This window comes from Otolemur garnettii, unplaced genomic scaffold, assembly GCF_000181295.1.
Source record: "Otolemur garnettii isolate 467f Iridium unplaced genomic scaffold, OtoGar3 scaffold00111, whole genome shotgun sequence".
Taxonomy (NCBI): domain Eukaryota; kingdom Metazoa; phylum Chordata; class Mammalia; order Primates; family Galagidae; genus Otolemur; species Otolemur garnettii.
The window spans coordinates 4,316,482-4,325,199 of NW_003852506.1; the positions used below are offsets into that span (position 1 = coordinate 4,316,482).

General features: G+C 43.3%; 1 protein-coding gene across 7 annotated transcripts in view; it reads left to right on the forward strand.

Moving 5' to 3' along the window:
* The window catches only part of TIAM1 (T cell lymphoma invasion and metastasis 1), a 368,684-nt gene that overhangs the window by 218,966 nt on the left and 141,000 nt on the right, over nt 1-8,718 (forward strand). For 5 of the 7 annotated variants that reach the window (XM_023517428.1, XM_023517429.1, XM_003797077.3 and 2 more), the window contains one exon: nt 6,703-6,880. The exons of 1 other annotated variant lie outside the window; for it this stretch is intronic. The gene's annotated coding sequence lies outside the window, so the exon portion shown is untranslated. Of the gene's footprint in view, nt 1-6,702; nt 6,881-8,718 lie in introns of those variants that run through there. One more of the 7 variants, XM_012809706.1, reaches the window with a different exon arrangement.

Below are 8,718 nucleotides of genomic sequence, written 5' to 3' on the forward strand. Positions count from 1 at the left end.
TGCTTGAGGGCCGTGATTCTTTCTGGGTGGAGCCTTTAAGCTCTAAATGTGAGAGGTCAACAGAGTACATCACGCCCCATCCCAGTGACTTCTCCAGAAGAGCTTGTCACATTTTTCTCTGTCCTCTATGCCACAGGCCGTCCCAGCCCTATTGCTGACTGTCTTGGTTGCAACATCAGTCTCTTGGGTGCGTGGACTCACCCCAGTCACCCCAGGAAGTTCTTCCCTGAGTCCAGAGTGGTCACCCCCTCTGCGTGGAAAGGCAGCCCTGGGTCAGGGGACTGGCTTATGGGTGGCTCAGGGAATGAAATCATGGCAGATGACCACACCTTGTTCTGTGTTTGGGGCTGAAAGACTCCTCTGGGCTGCTCGGTAAGAGAACAGGTTAGGGGAGAGGCCGGGCTGGCGGAGGTCAGAGGCCATTGTGGAAACTGCAAGTTGCACTTTCATAGCTCCAGTCACCTGGGCAGACTTGGAAGTAGGTCTTGGAGGCAGGTGGAGGCTGCTGTAGCAGAGAATTCCCTGAGGCGCTTTTTCTCTTGATGTGGCCTTTAGATAGACACTCCCCTATCTCCATGCTGGCTCAAGGCTGAACCCCAGACTCAGAAAACCAGAGAGAATAAGAAACAAATTCCCCTCTTGGAGCTTCCATCTTTGACACTGAAAGAGGAGCTCTCTTTACCCACTTCCCCATTCTGCCGTGTGTCCCCAAATGTGGCTTCTTCCTGTGCCTCCTGAGGCTTCTAGGGCTTATATGGGGGACAGGAGGCAGGTCTGGCTCAGGGAAAAGACCTGGGTGGCTCACCTTTGGAAAATGAGTTGTTAGGTAAAGTGACTTGATTTTGAAGTCACTTCTGAACTAAGGTGTTGATAAATTGAGATTACCTTGCTGTGCAGTTTAAGGGTTGCACTCTTAGTATAGGATGCGGGAAAGCATGGAACGGAGGGCCAGCCTCCCCTGCTGTCTCGTGGGCACCGAGATAACCTGGTTCTCTCACGCGAACACCTGTCAGATGAGCCACAATGTGGTGAAAGAGCAAAGGATGGAGTCCAGCATTAGAGGTTAATCACATTCAGTTCCACTTTCTTCTGGGAGCAGGTGTTCTGCACTGCCTTATGATGTGACTGACATAGGTGTGCGTTTTAGATGTGACTCAAATCTTGGCATCAGCAATTTAGGAGCCAGGAGCCCAAAGCCGTGCTCCAGCACTCCACGGTGAGTGCTCTGGGAATGTGGGGTGGAATTCCCAAGTGTTCAGTAGCTTTCTGGCTTTGAGAAATAGCCGTGATGCTGCTTGGGTTTTTCAGAAAGCATGCGAGTCTTGTGATATGTCTTGAAAAAGTTATTAAATCCATTTCAGAAAGCGGGGGCTGTTCTTAGGGTCAGGCTGTATGACTGTTTGGGAGATTCAATTGGCAGCCCTTGGGAACTAATGGCCTTCACATCTACTTGGATAAAGGCAGTGGGGAACTTCACAGTAATTAACACAATGTTGGGGTTGCCGTGCGATAAACACCAAGAATTTAGGGAAACTCAGAAGACTAATTTGGCCCGAAGCCATTAACACAGTGCCAGCCAGGTAGTAAGTTTTTTTGTAAATGGGAGACCTCCCTAAGTTGGGGTATAACATTATTAACTTCATTTTGAAATGGACTGACTTTACTCCTAAGAAATGTGGTAATGTCTGTCCCAGTTGAACCTGTTGGTTAAGTATTGCCAAAGATTCACTGTTCTAAAATTAAAGTTATTATTTTAGTAGATAGTTCCCAACTTATAGCCAGCTTAAAAATATTGATTCTATGAATACGTTTCCTTGCTTAGTTACTTAGGGATATATTTGGATGTATTAGGAAGTAACACTGCTCAAAACTAGAGCAGTCTGTGGATTTGAAAACTTTCGGGGATTTTTTTTTTTTTTTGCTTCCGATTTGGGTGTCTGTTTATACCTGCCTTTAAAAAAGTGGCTAAGCTGAAACTAATTCATTCATGCTTTATGGAATAGGAATTTGGACCCTTTTCATAGCTCATTCATCTGTGCTGAAGAATTGGTTTTTCCGTAAGGATCCCGGCGCTGCCCCAGGGCCCTTGGGGGTTACGTGGTTCACCTGGAGGGGAAGGCTGGCACCTCTTCTCTGTACATGAATCCTAATTGCAGTCTCAGCTTTCCCAAAAGCCAGACGAGCACACCCTTGGTGGAACTGCCCCTGCACACAGATGGGGTGTGGTCATCAGGCATTGCGACCTGGCCATGTGCACATGTGAGCCACGGAGCTCCCTCTGAAGCTTGTGACCCCAAAGCTGTGATCCAGCACTCTGTGGACCGCAAACAGAATCCACGGAGTTTCCCAGGAGGCCCGTGGCCTGTCCACTCTGTATCCATACTCTAACTCTTCACAACTGCTGTTGCTGTGTTGTGATTTTTCTTTTTAGTCAATTTTCAAGACAAGAAATATTCATATGACATTTTTCACTGAGCCCTGGAAGCATTGTTCATCATGTCACCGTGGCCACAGGGGCCCACTCAGTGGGAATTCCTGTCTGACCTGAGTACCAAGAACTTTATGCTTCTTCTGAGCAATGGATTTGGACATGGTAAATTCTATAACTGCCTCATTTTCCCTATTTGAACCGGCTGTTGTAAAACTGACTGTTAAATGGAGCTAGGTGTGTAGTTCAGTGAAGTGTGCGCTGTGACCAGTATTCCCCCTTTCTCGTAACATTTGTGGGTTTTTTTCTTTCTCCAGTAGCAGTTTTTTTTTTTTTATTCTATTTTAAATTATGTAGTTTTGGACATCACTCTTGAGCCCTCCCCCCTCTTTCTTTTGAGACAGAGTCTCACTCTGTCGCCCTGGGTAGAGTGCTGTGGCATCATAGCAACCTAAAACTTTTTGGCTCAAGTGATCCTCTTGCCTCAGCCTCCCCAGTAGCCAGAACTACAGGTGTCCGCCATAATGCCTGGCTATTAAATCCTTTTTTAAGTAAAGTAATAGTTAAAAAAAAATTTAAAAAGTGAGTGATGGCATTTGTTTAACCTTAATTTCTGAATCATGAAAATGTTTTACTGCCTCAGATCCATCCATTCATCCATTTATCCATTCAGTTCTGATCTGGGGTTTGGGTATGACTACTAAAAACCAGATCATTTTGGTGCTTATTACATTGTAAAATAAATATTCAGGATTTTGACCCAAGACCTATACTCCAACTACCTCCCTCCCAGCTTTGAGTTTAATGTAAGGAGAAACTTACTGATTCTCATTAATTCATTAATTATGGAACATTTTGGGCACTAAACCATGATAAACAGAGTAAGAATTTACATATGTAAATTTTTGTAGTTTATATCGTGTTTCGTGTTGATTTTCTAATTTCTTTCTCATAGCAAGGCAGATAATATTACTTACTTTTACTGGTGGTTTTTAGAATGGGTAATTTGCAATCCAAAAGTCATGTAATTTACTAAGTGATAAAGCCTGGTAATGAACCTGGGTGTTTTAGGGCAAGTGCAATACAGTATCTTTTTCTCTATACATTTTGATTCCTGAACCTGCAAGGACTTGCAAGTGACAGAGGCCTTACATATGACTTTTTCGGGTGAAAAGGAAAGTTCTGATCTTGCAGACATTTTAGGGAAAGCCATGGGTTAAATATCAGGGACACAATATTTCTGACACTTATTATGGTTTTATCTTAAATTATACTATAGGATTGGGACAGTGGGACTTCTCAGCTCTATTTTGGCAGGTATTGGAAACCCCAGATTAGTTTTGGTAATACCTTCCCCACCTCTAATACACACATTTTCCCACTGAAACCAGTTCTTTGACACCTGACACAGAAGTTAAACCTATGAGTTGAGGGAGAATCAGCATTCACCTCCCAAGGGGTTGTCTAAATGTAATGCCACCCAGCAGCGAGGTACAGCCGCATTCCATCAGTGTGGTTGTGTGTGGGCCTGAGCCATGGCCAGGTAAGGAGACCACATCTTCTAGCTGAGCTAATTTATTCCTCATATTCCATGGCAAATGTGAGGTGAATGACTTCTTCCAACTTATACCGTAGGTCCAGTCTCATTAAGTTAGGCATCTTGTTGCTAAGGAAGCCTCCATAATGGAGGCCCAGCCCATAGCACTTTCCTTATGGTTTACAAATCCTGAATAATAGTGGAAACAATAGCTAATGTTAATTGAGAACTGATCATGAAGCAAATTATGTAACATAGAGCAGCAGTTCCCAACCTTTTTGGTACCAGGGACCAATTTTGGGGAAGACAAATTTTCCATGGTCAGGGGTGGGGGTGGGATTTGATATGAGCCTGTAAGCAGTTAGCTTGTTGTGGTTTCTCTCTGTGCAGTCAAAGCTCCCTGCTACTGATGATCTGTACATGCAGCTGCTCCCCAGAGCTAGCATCACCCCCTCAGCTCCACCTCAGATCATCAGGCCTTAGATTCCCAGAAGGAGTGTGCACCCTCACATGCAGTTCACAGTAGGGCTCAAGCTCCTATGAGGATCTGATGCCACTGCTGATCTGACAGGAGGCCGAGCTCAGGCAGCTATGTGAGTGATGGGGAGTGGCTGTAAATACAGAGGAAGCCTCCCTGGTTTGCCCGCTACGCACCTCCTACTGTGTAGCCTGGTTCCTGACAGCCCATGGGCCAGTCTGCTGGGGATGCTTACACCAACCCAGTGGTTTAGGAGCTATTGTCATCCCCCTTTACAAAGGAGTAGATTGTCCCAAGTCACCTAAAAGTAAAGATTTGACTTGCAAAATCATGATTTGGCCAACCGTGTACAGGATGACTCCTGGCTTGCATGACCAACACTTGATATATAGCTGCCTTCCAGTGAAAGCAAATTCTTTGTAGCTCTTTTTTTTTTGGAGACAGAGTCTCACTTTGTCACCCTTGGTAGAGTGCTGGGCTGTCACAGCTCACAGCAACCTCAAACTCTTAAGTGATTCTCTTGCCTCAGCCTCCCAAGTAGCTTGGACTACAGGTGCCTGCCACAACACCCAGCTATTTTTGGTTGAGGTTGTCATCATTGTTGTTTAGCTGGACCTGGGTTCGAACTCTCCAGCCTCAGTGTATGTGGCTGGAGCCATAACCACTATGCTACCACTGCGCTATAGGCATGGAGCTTCTTTGTAGCTCTTGAAGAAAACGCAGAGGACTGGTAGTTCCCAAGTTGCCCTGGTGGTTCCATTTACAAGGGCAAGCCGAGTGTACCTCCTAACAGCAAAGTGGGTGTGTTGGTATGTTGAGACCTCAGCATATCTGCTGATTGGTCCACATCATGGATCCATTCCACAACCTGGGTTACAGACAAAGTTTTTATAATCCCAAGATCAGGACAAAGTTATATCAAATCAACTCAGTTTTGTTTTTCTCTGTGTTTTATGAATAATGGCTTATAACTTTCACTCTCTTCCTTATGTAGTTTTTCTGGTCAGGGAGTAGAAGAATATATAGATAGAGAAAAATTTTACTTCTTGTGCATAGAATATGCGATTTTTTAGATGTATAAAAAATGCATTATCAGGCTCTATTGTGCAGGTGGAAGGCCTGCCGCCCACACGCCTCCAGTGCCAGCAAGAAACCAGCCTTGCAAATTATTAGCAGCTGGCACTGTAATGAGTCCATTTCAATATAAATGGGCTATTGCTTATTAATATCTGCCAGTTTCTAAGCCATTCAGGAACTGCTTAGAAAATTTGGAAATTTGCAGAGTGCAGTTTAAGGAGGATGCCTAGGAAAAGGGAAGGAACAGGATGGCAATGGGGGAATTATGGAAAGGGCACGTATTGTGGGGTAATGATGGGGTGTTGCTGAGAACGCACGCTCCTTTCCCTCCAAGCACTGAGTCACTAACTTCCCTTATTGTTCCGTTCTGTGTGGATGTATATATTTATTTACTTAACTGCCTCCGTGTGGTTCCTTTCCATGAAATAGGCAATTTTCTCCATGTTCTTGGTTCAAAGTGTTTGTCATCTCACGTTCCCACCAGCAATGAATGGGTGGCAGCTGCAGGGACCCACCGAGGAGGACGTCCAGCAGGAAAGTACTAAGGTGAAGCCACCCAAAGAAGCCCTTCAGGCCTCTCCTGGGCTGCCTTAGTATTATAATCTCACCCCAAAGGGCAGGCTTGACAAAGAAAACAAGACCATTAACCCCCCTTATGCCTGGAGTGCTTCTTGTCCATTGATTTTTCCTGTTAAATAACAGCCTGGATATTCTGCCTAAATTCTTTGCTATGCATATTCTTTATGGATTTCTTCTGAATTTGATGTTTTCCATCTTAAGAGAATGTGTGTGTGGTGAGAACTGGGGCTTTGGTTTTACCGTATATGAACATTTTCTTCAACTTCCATGGTAAGCATGGCTTTACTTGGAGAATAACGAGACTCCGTGTTTCCTCCTGTTTCTGTTTGTTGAGAGGAGGCAATGGGAAGGATTCCGTAGATCCATGGTAACGCCCTCTGAGACCTTACCCTATAGAGATAGGTTAAAATGGTGGGCTAGCTTTTTATTCCCCTAGGTGTAAACAGACTGGTATTTATTTATTTATCTAACTAAGCCTATCGTTTTATACCTGTAGCTCAAAGTTGATGTTGCAGAACTGATGAAAATGGGTTTGCTTCCTTATGGCTTATCATTTTTTTTTTTTTTTCTGTTTTTCTCTTTCTCTGACCTGACCCTCTCCAGGTTTTTGGTGCATTCTCACAGACTCAGATGAAACCGTGATGGCTGTGCCGGAGGACAGGTGCTGACACGTTCCCCAGCCCCAGCCGCTGTTCATCCCAACTTCCTTTCCAACCTCAGTATCTAAATGCCACAGTGCTCTTGGGGCAAGTTGGGCTGGGGACCACTGTTGCCTTTTAAGGTAGGTTGGTGCGTGTTACATCTGAGCCTGCGTTTTTCTGCATGAACCAGTGGAAGTGCTTCCAAGACAGTGGGACACATGCATTTTACTATAGCTGAAATTGCTGTGTTGTGTGTGGCTCATGGGAAAAAGAATTTGGAATCACTTTCTTGGATTAGGGTTACACCCATCTGACAATTCAAAAGCATTAGCATCAAAACAAAACAAAACCAAAAAAGAGAGAAAGCAGGTACCTATGAAATCTTTTCTCCCCCTGTGAATTGCCCTCGGGATCTTTTAAATTCATCCGAGAGCTTCACCATCTTTATACTGGATTATGCTTTAAAAAGGCAAACCTACTTCAAAATCTAACTTTAAAACAATGATCTGTTTTGTTTCTGCTTGGGATAATCTTTAAAAAGCAAAAATAAACACAGTCAAAATAATAATCTTTTCTAAACCAAAGATCATCTCATATTTGTTGCAAAACTTTCTTGCTTAGTCTCTTGCGTTAGGGGTATTTGTGTGTGACTTGGCAAAACACTTTTCATGGATTGTAACGATTTAGCGATTTAGCGAAAACTTTCCGAACTTTCTCTCAGTTTAATCTTAGCTCTCCCCCTACCCCCAGCTTCAAGCTATGCCTCCAGTAGGGAAAAAACAGGCTTGAAACCAAGACCTCCCACTAGAATCTAATTTTAAATTTGCAATCTGTTGTCTTGTGATTTTCGCTTCAAATTTAACTTTGAAATAAATACATTTCATCCTTTCTCCTACAATTTTGGAGGCCTGTTTTCAAGTCATAGAGGGGTAACCGTTACATTTCTTTTAATAAGTTTTAAATACCTCAGAGGAGTGAAAAATTATATTATTAATAATTATAACTTATATACATCATTAAACCCCTTATGGTTGGATTTTGCCATGTCCCTGCTAATGACAGAGAAACTTTCCTTGGGCATTTAACTTTTGACTTGGCGATGATATGAATTGGATGATCTTGGGATCACTGGTGGGCTCTGAGGTTTTATATATTTGAAGTGTCCTTGTTATAAGGCAGTGTCAGTGATGAATGTTCCTACTCTGGAGAGCTGGATGGACACTTTCGTATAGTTAGGTTACAAATGCAGTGACAAGTAAGGTATGTTTTCTGCCACTGGGAAATCAGAATAAAATGGGAAAGGGGTGAGTAAAAACAAGACAAATGTCATTGTACAAATAACCCTTCCACAGTTACAATGTGAGGAGGACAAACCTATTAGCATTGAAATGTATAGAAAAAGTGACTAAATCCAAGCTAGGTAGTATTTTCTTTTATCTTAGGTAATTTTCCTCAGCCATCTGTTTGCAGTTTGGGTTTGGTGCTGTTTTGTTGTAGCTGTCAGCAGAATGCCCACATCCTTACTCCCTTTAACTCCTTAAAAAAAAAAATTCAGTGACTTAAAACCTGTTAGCATGTTTTATTTATTTTTCTTTCCTTAAAGTGAATTGTATGTTTAGTAGAGAAACATTAGAAAATACCAAAAAAAGGGATATAATTGTGAAAAATAAAATGACCTATAAGCACTCTAGACAGCGTAGTTGCTTGTAAAGTTCTTAGGCAAAGGTATCATGTATGCATGTGCATAAAGTATTTACACCTTAATATTCTTGAAAAAAAATTTAAGCCGGCTCGGCACCTGTGGCTCAGGTGGCTAAGGCGCCAGCCATACACACCTAAGGTGGCGGGTTCGAATCTAGCCTGGACCTGCCAGACAACAATGACGGCTGCAACCAAAAAATAGCCGGGCATTGTGGCGGGCACCTGTGGTCCCAGCTACTTGGGAGGCTGAGACAGGAGACTCGCTTGAGCCCAGGAG